Below are 16,245 nucleotides of genomic sequence, written 5' to 3'. Positions count from 1 at the left end.
ATGGGAGGGCATTCTACAGGGAGAGGGAGTTACAGAACACAAAGAAAACCTTTGTGAGTAGAGGCCTTTGCATGTAGGTTTTCTCCTACCAGTGGCGTAGCGTGGGTTCTCAGCACCCGGGGCAAGGCAAGTAATTTGCCCCCCCTAACTCGTGGATTTTAGCACTCGAGTCTCTTCCGCGCCCCCCAGATGTTGCGCCAGGTGCAGCAGGCCCCCCTGCACCCCCACGCTACGCCACTGCTCCCTCCACAAGTCTTCAGGACAGTCATCCTAAGGCTGGCGCGGGGAGAAGGTCTCTCCGCCCCACCGCAGGCTTCGGAGCATCCTTCCGAAGGCTGGCGTGGGGAGAAGGTCTCTCTGCCCCACCGCCAGGCTTCGGAGCAGCCTTCCGAAGCCTGGCGGCGGGAGGAGGTCTCTCCGCCCCACCGCCAGCCTTCGGAGGAGGTCCGAGGACAGTGGGGTTCCTGCTTCCTCGAGGAGGGCTGGCCAAACGCGCCCTCCAAATGTTGCGCCCGGTGCGGCCGGCACCCCTGGCACCCCCACGCTACGCCACTGTCTCCTACAGACATTCACACATAATGTGTGGATCCCAAGGGTGGAGCCGCTGGCAGCATGTGATCTTGGGGCAGAGGCAGAAGAACAGCTCCTCAGCTCTGTTCTTTGTGAGATTCCCTTTCATGTGAGATTCTCATAATGTGTACCATTTCTTAGCATCTTGAACGCTCACTGTTGTTGAAGGAACAATTCAGAGCATGGCCTGGGTGCAATAGTGAGCAAAATTAAAGTTGGGCCCATGATGTTAGATAGATAATGTTAACTTTTGTTGCAATTTATTAGAAAATGGTGGACCGTTAGTCTAAAAATGAGGGTTGGGGGGGGGGAGAGATAGACCAAGAAACAAGTTTAACTTTATGCCTCTTGAGAAGGTCACCCAGATATTTAGCAAAGTCAGTCTAGAGTTACTTTGCAGTGTAGCTGAGGTCTAGCTGGCCAGGTTCTGCAAAGCTTGTTAAGGTCTGAGTGTTGGACCCACCTGTGGGGGGTGGAGTATTCATGATGGAGTAATGGTGGCCTGTGAATTCTTATGCCTTTCAGTGTTGGTCACTGAAAGTGAAGGTTTAAAATAAAAAATTGAAGGCTTTTCAGGGATAACAAAGGTGCATATAAAGTCTCTGTTTTTAGTTCATAGAGTCCTAACTACAGGTCGGTTACATTTTGTGTGAGACATTGCTATCATAGGCATTGTAAGATTGGGGGTGAGAAAGATGTGGGGAGGAAGAAGTGCAAGAAAGAAGGTGGGGCAATATTTTTCCTTCTTTTGCATAGTGTATGTGTGGGGTTTTTGTGTTAGTGTCACATGGATAGGTTCTTCATCTATTCATTCATCACTTTTCATTGGGGGTGAGAGAGATTGGAGATCCCAGGGCATGTTTGTTTGCATTCAGTTGATTGCAGAGAGTTGTATTTGTGTGTGTATGAGGAGTGTGTGTGTTGTTGGGTCAAATCAGTCATATTGATTTGTATACTCTCGGGGGTGGGGTTATGTTGTTGTCTTGTTGGGCAATGTATGTAATAAAGGGGAGCCACACCGGGGTGAGGGCTTCCTTCTTTATTTGTCCCCATGCTAATTTCAAATTGCTGGTTAGCTTTTCTACTAGGGTTGCTTCCCATACTGTTTTGTACCAGTGGTCCATTTTCACTCCTGACAGATCTTTCCAGGGTCTAGCTATGACACTCCTAGCTGCCGAGAGTATGTGACTTATGAGTTCTTTGTAGTGTGAGTGTGCATTGTTGTCTTGGAAAACATTTAATAGGGCCAGTTTTAGACTGGCTTCTAATAACTGTTTGATATTTCATAGATTTCTTCTAGGACTGATGTCAAAAAACATTGAATTTGGGGGCGTTCCCACCACATGTGGATTTATGTGCCTGCAGAGGTGCAAGCTCTCCAGCATTTAGGTGAGGTTCCTGGGTGTACACTGAAAATGAAGTTGTGGCTGTTTTGTCCCTTTCACACACAAGTTTTTTTTTTGGGGGGGGGGCATAATTCTCAGCAACCAAAATGGCTGCTGTGCTGTCGCAATAAAAAACAGGAAGATGGTGTTGGGGAAGATGGCGTCCTGGATTTTTGCCTCAACGTGTTGGAGGGTGTCACGTGGTTTCTCAGATATTTAGAGAACAGAGTTTATACTTTAACTGGGGTTCTGCATCGTGATCCACCAGCCAGTGCTGTTGTATAAATAACCTTCACTGAAAGGCATGGAACTTCCGCAATACTAGTGCCTAGTTCCTATTTTATGCCATACTCAACAAACTACCAGACCTGGTAGAAAATGGAACAGATCCAATGGGTGAATGCTATTTCACACTCATGTCCTGTTTGTGGGGCTTCCTATATGATTTGGTGGGCCACTGTGGGAGCAGAATACTAGACCGGATAGACCTTTGGTCTGATCCAGCAGGATTCTTCTTATGTTCTTAAAAAAAATTATAATCCTGGAATGTAAATCATATGCAGGAACTGACCAGAAAGAGAAAGGATGAATTTTGGGGATGATTGCATTAAGTGCGCTTGAATGGAGGAATACACTTCGGACCTGTTTGGGATGCCTAACTCAAACAAAGAGTTCTAGTTACAGGCAGAATTGAATGGAGAGAGGAGAAGGAGGCCTGGTTGTAGCTCTCTAAGGATGTGCTGTGATAATGCTGTCTGTATCCAGTGTCTCAAACAAACTTGAAGGGATGGGAGATGTGTTGCCTTTGGATTATTTGACTGGAAGTAGACTGGATATCTCAGAGGGGCTGATTTTGAAGACTGGAATGAGGCCACAAAGTAGACAGGGGAAGGAAGATAGCACTACAGGATGATGGTTCTAATTTTGTTTGGACCAATTTGCATATTTCATAACCACTGACTCACCAGCAGGCAAAGTGGTGGCATTGTTAGACCTGAGTGTTATGGCGGGGGTGTGGTGGGGTGAGGGGGATACATAGAAACGAGCAGTACTTAAAGAGGTTATGCTTGTTGATAATTATTTTAAAGAGGCATTATTTCCTTTATTCATAGGCAGTGAATAGTCACTGTTAATGATGTGCAGTGCTTTCACTGAAATTGTCCAACTTCATTTGAGCAATTTGTTAGCTGCTCCTATTGATTGTGTTTTGTTGGGCGCATAAAAAAACCCACACTGGATAAAAAGGGGAGGATCTGTATTGTGTGGTGAGTCATTGAAACTACGGCAATAGATAATAATGGATTCATTAGGGAAATACTATGGGTGAAGATCCTTTAAAAAAGAGCAAATAAAAGCTCCAGAAATGCGATTTAATCTCTGCTGGTAAACAGTATCGTGCTCCATTATTTAACACTGTTAACAATTCATACAGCCACACAGGATTGCAACAATTCATGCTAAAGGAAAGTACAGTAATAAAATGAAAGGATTAGATACGGAAAGAGCATTGGCAAAGTTGATGCAGCCTTAAATCAAGTCAACATGCTGTACTTGTACACATGTGGCAAAGAAGCACAGTGATTCCTTTTCCATAAAAAGAGGAGAAACATGCAATTTCACCCAATTCTCTAGCAGTTTTGCCTAGAAAGAGGGGAAAGAAGTTAGTGGGTAGAGAGAATTGCTGTGATATTTCTAAGGAGATATAGGCTTGCACACATGTAAACAAGTTTGGATGCATGAATAGGTTGCTGGAAAGGAACCCATGACCTTAAATCAGAAGTTCGCATAGGTATCTAAGCCTTTCTTATGCTGCAATCCTAATTTTGCACTTTCCAGAACAATATGCAAACCGAAACACAAGAGATCCTTTGAAATTTGTACAGTGGTGCCCCGCAAGACGAATGCCTCGCAAGACGGAAAACTCACTAGACGAAAGAGTTTTCCGTTTTGGAGGTGCTTCGCAAAACGAATCTCCTATGGGCTTGCTTCGCAAGACGACAATGTCTTGCGAGTTCCTGCTGGTTTTTTTTCTTTTCCTCCCACTTTTTCTAAGCCGCTAAGCTGCTTATCAGCTGAGCCGATCAGCAGATAAGCCGCTAATAGCGCTAAACGGCTTATCAGCTGATCTGATCAGCAGATAAGCCGCTAAAAGCCTCTAAAAGCCTCTAATAGCGCTAATCCGCTAATCCTTCAATGGGCTTGCTTCGCAAGACGAAAAAAACCGCTAGACGAAGAGAATCGCAGAACGGATTCTTTTCGTCTTGCGAGGCACCACTGTACTTCTCCAAATTTTGTGGTGTGGTTTTCCAGCCAAATAATGTTTGCCAAATATTAGTGAGTGGAAATTGTGCATGAAAATGAATGTATTAATGAGAATAGCACACAACTATGCAATATATTAAGGAAAATTGCTTGCAAAACTATGTACACCAGTCAGCACTGCATACAAAATTGTGTTTATTAGAAGAAATTAACTCTGGTGAATTTTCAATATATTTTTTTTTAAAAAAAGATTTGCCAGTTGTTGCAGAAATGCGGAGAACTGAATTTAAGATGGGAGAAACGGGAAACTGGGAAAACCAAAATGGTCAGATGCTTCCATCTCTAGCAGTGAGACTTGCTTCTAAGTAGATATTCCTAGGGTTATGCAGTGAGTGAGGATACAGTCTGGGTTATCTTACTTGGAAAGAAATGCAATTTGGATGTGACTTCAAATTCACATCCCAGCAGCATTCCCAGGTTACTTGTCCCATGTTGACAGCTTATTCTTATGGCGCTAGGACTGGACCGGGGCCAGAGAGAGCATTGGTGCAAGAAACTTCAACAACCACAGCAAATCGAAAGGCCTTCCCACAGCTTTCATAACAAGCAGCAGGTCTAAATCCCCTTCAACGGCGAGTGTGAAATTGCTGGTATTGAGAGGAAATCAGGTTGACTTTTTCCCCCAGTGACTCAGCTCTGCATTTTGCACCTGCCTTTGAAGATCTACATGTTTTCCCAACACACTCAGCTTTTCATAATTAGTGACTTAATAGCTAATGCTGTGTTGTGCATCCAAGCTTCAGGCAGCCCTTGGAAGGTGGGGCTGTCTAAGAAGGGGAAAACACACACACACACACACACACACACACCATGTGATTCTATTGGGGTGTGTGTGTTCATAATAACAGAAATGAATGAAAATTCAGTGCAGCCAGCCATTGTACCACTATCTCTGCAGAGAACCCCACACTCAGCTAGCAGTGCTGCATATATTTTACTAAGTCAAAGTGAGGAAAGGCCGTAGTTCAATGGAAGAGCATGAGGAGGTCCCTGGTCCATCTCCAGGTAGGGCTCAGAGAGCCAGTGTGGTGTACTGGTTAAGAGCAGTGGACTCGTAATCTGGTGAACCGGGTTCGCTTCCCCGCTCTTCCACATGCAACTGCTGGGTGACCTTGGGCTAGTCACACTTCTCTGAAGTCTCTCAGCCCCACTCACCTCACAGAGTGTTTGTTGTGGGTGAGGAAGGGAAAGGAGATTGTTAGCCGCTTTGAGACTCCTTACGGGGCGTGAAAGGCGGGATATCAAGTCCAAACTCTTCTCTTCTTCTTCAGAAGGAACCCTGTCTGATACCCTGGAAGGCCAATGCCAGTCAGGATAGACCAAAGTTATGGAACTTATGGCCCTCCAGATATTGGTGAACTACAGCTGCTACAGCTCCCAGCATCCCTGGCCAGTGGCCATGCTAGGTGGAGCTCATGGGAGTTGTAGTGCAACAATGCAACATATCCTGGAGGGAGACAGGTTCCTCACCCCTGGTGTAGACAAGCCAAGCTGCATGTTCTAGTGACCCGGCAGCCTTCTGTGTTCCTAATGCATTTGACCATTGAAGACGTAGTCTACTAGATCAGAGGGACCTTTAGTTTGATCCAGCTAGGGACCCCGACCATTAGGTCCAGTCGTGACCGACTCTGGGGTTGCGGCACTCATCTCGCTTTATTGGCTAAGGGAGCCAGCATTTGTCCGCAGACAGCTTCCGGGTCATGTGGCCAGCATGACTAAGCCGCTTCTGGCAAACAAGAGCAGCGCACGGAAATGCCGTTTACCTTCCTGCTGGAGTGGTACCTATTTATCTACTAGCACTTTGATGTGCTTTTGAACTACTAGGTTGGCAGGAGCAGGGACCGAGCTCACCCCGTCGCGGGGATTCAAACCTCCGACCTTCTGATTGGCAAGTCCCAGGCTCTGTGGTTTAGCCCACAGCACCACCTGTGTCCCAACACTCTGTGAGTTGAGTGGGTCTGAGAGACTTCAAAGAAGTGTGACTAGCCCAAGGTCACCCAGCAGCTGCATGTGTAGGAGTGGAGACGTGAACCCGGTTCACCAGAATACGAGTCTACCGCTCTTAACCACTACACCACACTGGCTCTCTTGATCCAGCTAGGGAATGATTATTTGGAGATGGCAGGTACACAACATGTGGGTAAAACTAAGGCTGGGGGGGGGGAGACTGGATGAGTGTGACCCTCTTGGGTTCCTTATCCCTGAGGGTTCATCAGTACTTTTATGCAAGAGATGGGCTTGCAAGCAGAATGCCCCAGGTCTAGTCCTCGGCATCTCTAGTAAGGACTGCAAAATATGGTACTCTTGTGTGAAAACCGGAGGACCACTGCCTGTCAGGGTAGACGAGACTCAGCTGCATGGCCTGACTCAGTAGAGAAGCAGCTTCTTTGAGTCTCCATGTGCTGGTCCCATGGGTTTCCGTGAGGCGAGGTCCGAGTCCAGTCCGAGGTCGAGGGTGCAGTAGGAAGCAGTCCGTCAAAGCTGAAGCTGGGTCCAAGGCAGGGAGTTGGGTGAGGTCAGGAGCGCAGAACAGGATGCAGGCAGGAACTGGCTACCAACAATGTTGCTCCCACAACCTGGGACTGGGGCTGGCTGGCTTTTATCTGCCCCAAGGCATAGGGTGGCCCCGATCCTCTGGTGACTCGCATCTCCTGGCCTGGAGGCGAGCACTCCTCCTGCGGGAATTTAGTTCCCTCCGCCTCTCTGCCCTGAGCCTCTGCAGCTCGGGAGAGGTTGGAGGGTTACTGGACCCAGAGGCAACCCCAGCTTCCTCTGACGGGGCTGAGAGTGGAACACCTGCAGGCAATGGGTCCTCCATCACCTCAGGAGCCAGAGCAGACTCAGCTGGTGCCTGCACCTGAGGATCCAGCACAGGTGAGGACCCTCCAGGCTCAGGCCCCAGCTCCGGTTCAGCTGGTTCTGGAGGCAGGGACTCCTGTGCAGGCTGGGATTCCTCAGGTTCAGCCTCTCAGTCCGAATCCCAGGCCATCACACTCCACCTCAAACAAATTTGTTTCTGTGTTATCAACTCACCTATTATTAAGATGCCCCCTCCTCTTTCTGTTATTAGGTTATAGACAAAGTTGTGTTTTTCCAAACCTATAATCAAAGAATGACTTGAATTCAGCTCCTACGGCTTTCTGACTCACCCAGCTGAGTCTTTCTTCTGCTAATTTCACGTGGGTGGGCTTTGCTTTACTTTCATTTGTGGTCTTTCTAAAGTGCATCTGCTCCTCCAGCCAGCGTTATTTAAATCTTCACTGCAGCTTTGCAGGAGGTGATGATCACCACCATCTGTGTATTTCTTTCAAGTGCTCAAAGTGCTCCCCGTGCATTATCCAGTTACAATCCTCAGAGCAACACTGTAAGGTAGGCCAATGTCACCATCCCCTTTTATTTCCAATGTTCAGCTGGTGAGTGGCATGGCTGAACATTGCAAGAGAGAGGTATCAGCAGGCTTGGGGGAGCCCCAAGGTTGGCAGAAGCAAAAAACATAGTTAGAACCCCCCCTTAAAAAAACAACAAAAACCTTGATGAGAACTGAGTGTGCTGGACCCTTGAACACCAGCAGAAGAATCTTCTGAACGTTGGAAGATTAAGGGCAGGAAAAAAGAAAGGACTTCTTCATGCAGCACATAGTTACCGTATTTTTTGCTCTATAAGACGCACCAGACCACAAGACGCACCTAGTTTTTGGAGGAGGAAAACAAGAAAAAAAAATATTCTGAATCTCAGAAGCCAGAACAGCAAGAGGGATCGCTGCGCAGTGAAAGCAGCAATCCCTCTTGCTGTTCTGGCTTCTGGGATAGCTGTGCAGCCTGCATTCGCTCCATAAGACGCACACACATTTCCTTTTAGGGAGGGAAAAAGTGAGTCTTATAGAGCAAAAAATACGGTAAGTTACGGAACTTGTTCTTATCTCCCTCTTCTGCTAAGACATCACTTGGAGCCAGCGTGGTGTAGTGGTTAAGAGCGGTGGACTCGTAATCTGGTGAACTGGGTTCGCGTCCCCGCTCCTCCACATGCAGCTGCTGGGTGACCTTGGGCCAGTCACACTTCTCTGAAGTCTCTCAGCCTCACTCACCTCACAGAGTGTTTGTTGTGGGGGAGGAAGGGAAAGGAGATGGTTAGCCGCTTTGAGACTCCTTAGGGTAGTGATAAAGTGGGATATCAAATTCAAACACTTCTTGGTAAAAGGATGCTAGATTCTGCACAGCCACTTCTGAGCTATTCTGGAGGCGGTTTGGGTTAGTAGTGAAGTCCCTTAGAAACCATAGTAGTGTTGCACACCACTCCAATCTCTGAGCGGCGCGAGATCCCACAGATTCCAGGTGGTCTGTGTTTTCCTTTTGGAAACGAGGCACAGACGAGACTGCGGTGTCTTTGTGAGATTGTGAGATACACACACACACACACACACACACACACACACACACATACACACACAGTCATACCTCGGGATAAATGTGCTTCAAGTTAAGTATTTTCGGGTTGCGCTCCGCGGCGACCTGGAAGTAACAGAGCACGTTACTTCTGGGTTTCGCCGCGCACACATGCACAGATGGTCAAAAAATCGTCGTGTGCATGCGTGGAAGCAGCGAAACGCGACGAGCGGACGTGGGTTGCGTTCACTTCAGGATGCGAACGGGGCTCCGGAATGGATCCTGTTTGCATCCCGATGTACCACTGTATGTATGTGTGTGTGTGTGTGTATATATATATATCACATAAATATATGGTGTATTTACACATATGTACAACCTGAGCCTACGGTGGAGGGGTTCACAGTATTAACACATCAAAAAGGTCTTGCTTCTCCCATAGCCACAACCTTAGATTATAGCAGAGCTCAACTATTTCTCTGCCTTTTGGGCTTTCCAGTTTGCTTCTCAGTCAGTCCTAAAAACACTCTGGCTTTTGTCCTTCTCACTATGTGGGAGTTGAGGGAGGGAGGCAGTGCCGGATTTACATATAAGCTAAACAAGCTATAGCTTAGGGCCCCACTCTCTTGGGGCCCCCAAAAAATTTAAAGGGGAAAAAACCCTGGATGTACATTTCAAAAATATAAGATGAAAAACAAATAAAACAAAACCTACATACAGCAACAGTGTTTTGTGTTGTGTAGGCTCCTATGATGTAAGTCATGGGCCCCGCCTGCTAGCCTGCTCCCTAAAATATCATTTGTTTGCTCATTTCTATATATAGGGTGCCTATATTCTGTAAGTGCAAATGGCTTTAGATACCTATTAGGTCCATAAATTACCATATAGCATGTATTCAACACAAAAAACAGTGAAAATTTGTGGCTGACAGAGTACAGCTGGACATATAAAGGGCCCCATTAGCTTCAGTAGCTTAGGGCCTCATCAAACCTAAATCTGGCCCTGGAGGCAGGGCCCTATCCATTTGCATCTCCCACAGAGCCCCTTCCTTTGTTCTCCTTACACCTCGCCAAGAGCCTAACCCGGATTAAGTAACTTTTAACACTTGCTGGATTCAAGGATTAGAATTCTGGCACCCAGCTAAACACACCAAGCCTTGATTAAATTCTAACACTTGCTGGATCCAGGGATTAAAGGGGACTGGAACCTTCAAACTCATAACATTATAATTCTCCCAGGTCTGGCCACATGGCTGAGCTCCAAAGCAGTGGCTGTGGCGGAAGAGGCTGTGACCTACATTACAGAGCAGCCCTCTGTTTGAAGGGTTGTCTGGTCCAAGCTTGATGTACAGAGAAAGAACCAGGAAAGGGAAGTGCAGAGGATTGGTTAAAAAAAAGTAAAGGGACCCCTGACCATTAGGTCCAGTCGTGGACGACTTTGGGGTTGCGGCGCTCATCTCGCTTTATTGGCCGAGGGAGCTGGTGTACAGCTTCCGGGTCATGTTGAGGCATCAGGCATAAGCCTGCATTTTATTAATGTTTGATCAGGACTTGTATATTAAAGAGGGCTTAATTTTCAAATGTTTCATGCCAGGCAGAGAAAACCTTGGCCATTCTCCTAAGACAAGGGGCCCCTTTTGATTTATAGCAGAAAGCAATTCTCAAAGTCGTAAAAGCTGAAATTACAGACTAAAAGCAGGACATTGACCCTACATGTTACAGAAGATAACAAAGGCAGAGATAAATAATTAGGAATGGGCAAATAGTAAAATGATACCATGGGCCTCTCTTAAAACCTTGAGCTGTATTTTCTAAGGCCAGAGGCTTTTTAAAGCATCTAGCTGGGAAGTCTTTTTAAAACTGTTTCTTTCTTAAACTGAGAGAAAAGGCAACTGGCTTGGCTGGGGAAAAAGAAGCTTCTTCCTATTTTATTTTGAGGCTGGAAAGGAGGCTGAAGGGGGGGGAATGTAACTGAAGAGGTTTCTTTAAAAACTGTTTTTTTTACTGAGTTCCTTCCTTGAGAAGCTTTATTCTTTTAAAAGGTTACCTATGATAATGTATGAAATATATTGGCTTAAATGTAACTATGCAAAGGATTTAGAAAGTAACAAATTTAGATGTTAGATTCTTATTTCATAGAATCATAGAGTCCTAGAGTTGGAATAGACTACAGGGGCCATTGAGCCCAGCCTCTTGCCAGACAAGAAGACGCCATCAAATGCTGTCCAGATATATTAGCTGTCAGAACATTTGTTTAGAAACCTTCAAATGAAGGATATCTTTCAATGTTGATGTGAAACTCAAGATCCTTGACATATGTTTAAGATAAAAATTTAAGATTAACCATTTGTTTTAAAAGGCAATAGGGCAGGGAGGGCAAGAGGTGAGCTGGTAATTAAGATTCCTTGTTGAGACACATGTAAGATATATTACTACTTATTTGTCATTTATAGATGTAACAATATATAGCTGTTTGTGTTCCTTATAAGGACAGGAGGATGTGGGTGTATCTTTTAGGATTGGATATAGCAATCAGCCAATAGGAAATCCAACCAGGCTGATTGGACAGAGGCAGCCCAAGGAGGAGCAAAGGGGGCTGGATTAAGGGAATATAAGGGCTGGCCATAATGGCAGGAGCCAGGCCAGAGCTTGGTAACCATATACCACTGTGCCTCTCATTCATTTGTCTGACAAATAAATAATTATTTTAATTTCTCTATTGCTGCGTTGAATATTTCATTCCAGCTAAGCGTTAACCACAAGCAGGGTGCTACATTTTATGGTGCCTGCGACTCGGATAAGTGGTCTGCTGGAACGCAGCCCCTTCGCTCTACTGAGCAGGGTACAAGAGAGAGGATCTTTAAACTGCTTACCCAAGCGCGCACTGGTAAATTTTTCCAGGGGGAACGCAGAAGTCTCGTCTGTCTGATACCCTGCTCACTGGCGGCGACGGACCGGGGGGAAACGGAACCAACCAGGGGTAAGTGCACAAAGGGATTTTTGGCCCTCCAATTAATTGGGAGGAAGAGAAGTCTTGATCAAACTTCTGCGTCTCAGTAAGTGGGAACTGAGTACGCTAGGTGGTTGGATACATCAGATGGTGATCTGGTGGGGGAAAAGGGAAGAATGGGAGGTAGTGTGTGGTGAAGTATCTAATGCATTGTATGTGTGAGAAAGTACAGAGCAATCTGTAGCTGACCTGAGTGTGGAGTGGGCAGTACTTCGGTTCCTGGTAAGGCGACTTCACCAGGCAAGGAAACCCACGAAGCGTGTGTGTGAGTGACTGAGTGGATACTTCACAGGGCCATACAATGGGAGTTGGGGGTTCAAAAGGGGAAAATACACCTCTTGAATGTATGTTAAATAATTTTAAGAAAGCCTTCTCAGGGGCATATGGAGTCAAAATGACGCCAGAGCGCCTGAGAACGTTATGTGAATTAGAGTGGCCGAAGCAAAATACTGAATGGCCATCTCAAGGAACCTTTGATATAAATTTAGTAAGCAAACTTTGGTCTAACATCGCCAAAGAAATTGGAGGGTGCCCAGAACAATTTTCATATATAGATTCCTGGCTGAGCACATTAAATAAAAATCCTCCATGGATAAGGGAATGCAAAGTCCAACGATGCAAATTATTGGCTGTAAAAGCCGAAGCTAGGAAAGGAATCTTGCCAAATAAACTCAAACCCATTTTTGAGGGACCAGAGGAAGAGCTGCTTCCACCTCCACCTTATGCTCCACATCGAAGGGAGCCAAATCCAAACACTCCACCAGTTGTAACCCCAAGGCAAGAAAGTGGAATGAATAATGGGGCTGGAGTCACAGAACTTGATTCCTTGATAGATTATGATAAATATCTTCAGGAGGCATTGGAGGCCTATAATAAAGCCCAAGCAGAAGTGGTTATTCCATCTGTGAGTCCCAGTAGAACTCCATCTACAGTCTCTTTTAGTGAAACAACTGATTGCCTACCCCAAACCCCTGTACATCCAAGTCCTAGAGAATTATTACAGAAGTTACAGGGAGACCTTAATCGGTCAGCAAGCAATACAGCCAGGCGTATAAAGCTGCTAAAAGAACGCCTTGGGACAAATACCATCCCCTATGATTTGAGGCCCCTAGAGCAAGGCGAAGAGAAAGATCACGTAGTAGCCCCTCTCAGAAGAGTATTTGATGCACTTGAGGAGCCTGTGCTGGTTAACGGGCTACCTGGACCAAGGCCACCTCGAACTTCGACCCTGCAATATATTCCATTCACGACTACAGATCTGATGAATTGGAAAACACACACCCCATCTTTTGCAGAAAAACCTCAGGCTATGATGGACTTGGTGACTTCAATAATAAATACTCATAGTCCTACTTGGACAGATTGCCGCCAGCTCCTGAATACTCTGTTCACCACTGAGGAAAGGAGAGACATAATTGAAAAGGCACAGATATATTTGCGTGAGCAGGCCAGAGTGGGAAATATTTATAATATTGACCGTCATCTCCAAGACAACTTTCCCTTGGAAGATCCTAATTGGGATCCAAACAATGTAATTCACCTGGCCAGACTTACCACCTACCGCCAGACGCTTGTGCAAGGTATCCGCAGGGCATGCCAGAAGCCCACTAATATGTCTAAAGTCTCAGAAGTAGAACAGAAACCAAATGAGAGTCCAGGAGACTTTTTAGAGAGGCTGCAAGAAGCCTATCGTATATGGACTCCTTTTGACCCTGAAGCCCCTGAAAACAGCAGAATGATTACTGCTACATTTGTGGCCCAGTGCGCTTCTGACATTCGTAAGAAAATTCAGAAATCAGAAGGATGGGAAGGGATGCTGATGAGCCAAATTATGGCCATTGCACGCCGAGTTTATCGGAATAGGGATGAGGCTGAGAAACAAGAGAAGAAGAAGTGGCAGAAGGAAAAGATGGTAATGCTAGCCACAGCAGTGAAGCAAGACTACCGCCCCTTAAATGGAGGAAGAGGGCGGGGAAGGAATCCACCACTGGGAAGGAATCAATGTGCAAATTGCAAGAAGGAGGGTCATTGGAAGCGGGAGTGTCCTGAACCCCTGAGGTTGGAAGAAGTACGCCCAGGCCCAGGCCCAGGCTCCGGCCCAAGAAACCAGGGACGGGGACGGGGAATGATCCGAGATGGAAGATATCAGAGACCTGGACAAGGACGGAGTAGGGACAATGTCATTGGACTGGCAGAGGAGGATTTTACCCAAGACTAGGAAAGACCGGACTCCATAAAGTTAGGCTTCCAGGAGCCCACGGTCACGATCCAATTAGGAAGCCATTTAATAGACTTTATGATTGATACTGGGGCTGAATACTCAGTACTCCCAGAACTATTGCAGAAAAAGGCATCCAAAAGTGTAGTCATTAAAAGTGCCACTGGTCAGTCAGCTAAGAGGTCTTTCCTCCAACCTTTGGAATGCCAGATTGGGGGACATCGTTTAACCCATCAGTTTTTGTATATACCTGAGTGTCCAATACCTCTCTTAGGTAGAGATATGCTGTCCAAATTGCAGGCCCAAATCACCTTCACTCCTCGAGGTCCAGAAATGAAATTGCCATCAAAGGCAGCAGGAATAATTTCCCTCTCAGTACCTAAGGAACAATCATGGCGCCTAATGTCAGCCCTGCAAGTCCAACCCACATTGGATACAGAGTTAAACAAGCTCCTCCGAACTCTACAGGTGCCACCAGGAGTATGGGCCGAAAATAGCCCACCAGGAATGGCCAAGAATATAGCTCCAATTGTAGTAACCTTAAAACCTATGGCTACCCCTGTATCTGTAAAGCAATATCCTTTACCCCGGCGAGCAGCAGAGGGCATCCAGAAACATTTGGACCGCCTATTAAAATATGGTCTGCTTAAGCCCTGCCAATCAGAATGGAACACACCCCTTTTGCCTGTTCGAAAACCTGGGACAGATGAATACAGGCCAGTGCAGGACTTGAGGCTCGTAAACCAGGCTATCGAGACCTTGCACCCAAATGTACCAAACCCATACACCCTGCTGAGTTTGATCCCACCAGAAGCAACATTTTTTACTGTATTGGACTTGAAAGATGCATTCTTCTGTTGCCGGCTGGCACCACAGAGCCAACCTATATTTGCCTTCCAGTGGGAAGACCCTTTAACAGGAACAAAAGGCCAGCTAACCTGGACGAGATTGCCCCAGGGATTCAAAAATTCCCCAACTTTATTTGGCACTGCCTTGGCGAAGGATCTAACAAGTTACCCCTCAATACCTGGAGAAAAGGTGGTTCTGCAATATGTAGATGACCTTATACTAGCAGCAAAGGATTTTGATACCTGTAAAGAAGGTACAGAGGAACTGCTCCACTTGCTCTGGGAAGCTGGCTACCGAGTTTCCCAGAAAAAGGCACAGTTATGTTTAGAAAAGGTCAAATATTTGGGCTTTGACATCTCACACCAACAACGAGCATTGAGGCCAGAGAGGAAAGAAGCTATTTGTCTTATCAAGGAACCTACCACAAGGAAACAACTCAGAGGATTCCTGGGAACAGCAGGGTTTTGTAGACTATGGATACCTGATTTCAGCAGTCTGGCCAAACCCTTACATGAAAGCACTCGAGGTGCAGAAAAGGACCCATTCGTATGGGGACCTGAGCAGCAACAAGCCTTTTTAGTTATCAAACAACGACTTATGGAGGCCCCAGCCCTTGGACTGCCTAATTCGGAAAAACCCTTTCAGCTGTATGTACATGAACAGAATGGGATTGCAGCGGCAGTCCTGACCCAGAGATTAGGAAGTTGGAACCGTCCAGTAGCTTATTTGTCAAAACAATTGGACTCAGTAGCAAAAGGATGGCCTCCATGCCTAAGGGCAGTAGCGGCCACTGCCAGCCTTGTCAAAGAAGCTGATAAATTTACCTTCGGCCAGACGATGTATGTGAATGTACCTCATGCTGTTCTGACACTCATGGAATATAAGGGTAGTTATTGGCTAACGAACCCAAGGATGGCTAGGTACCAAGGCCTATTGTGTGAAAATCCCAGGATTCATCTACGAGTAGTGAATATGCTCAATCCAGCGACTTTGCTGCCCCTACCAGAGGTAGATGATGAAGAATCACATGATTGTCTCCAAATAATGGATGAAGTTTATTCCAGTAGACCCGATCTGAAAGATGAACCATTGAAAAATCCAGATGTTGTATATTATACTGATGGTAGCAGTTACCTGCATGAAGGTGCCAGACGAGCAGGATATGCTGTGGTCACCAATGAGGAAGTTGTGGAAGCTGAAGCTTTGCCTGCTGGCACCTCAGCACAAAAAGCTGAACTTATAGGTTTAACTAGAGCTCTGCAATTGGCAGCCGGATGTAAGGCAAACATCTATACTGATTCTAAATATGCCTTCTTAACCCTGCATGCACATGGTGCTCTATGGAAAGAAAGAGGTCTAATAGGAGCCCACGGGAAGGCCTTGAAATATGGACCTGAAGTAGAAACCCTGTTAGAAGCAGTATGGGCTCCAGAACAGATTGCTGTAATGCACTGCAAAGGTCATGGACGAGGAAGGGATCCAATAACCAGAGGAAATCATGCTGCTGACA

At 46.2% G+C, this 16,245-nt stretch overlaps 1 protein-coding gene across 8 annotated transcripts in view; it reads left to right on the top strand.

Annotated features, from left to right (window-relative positions):
• NLGN1 (neuroligin 1) overlaps positions 1 to 16,245 on the top strand; it is a 648,973-nt gene that overhangs the window by 143,847 nt on the left and 488,881 nt on the right. The gene's annotated exons all lie outside the window — the stretch shown is intronic.

The sequence above is a fragment of the Podarcis bocagei genome (genome assembly GCF_964188305.1).
Source record: "Podarcis bocagei genome assembly, chromosome: 4".
In the NCBI taxonomy this organism is placed as follows: Eukaryota; Metazoa; Chordata; class Lepidosauria; order Squamata; family Lacertidae; genus Podarcis; species Podarcis bocagei.
This window is presented reverse-complemented; position numbering and strand designations above follow the sequence as displayed.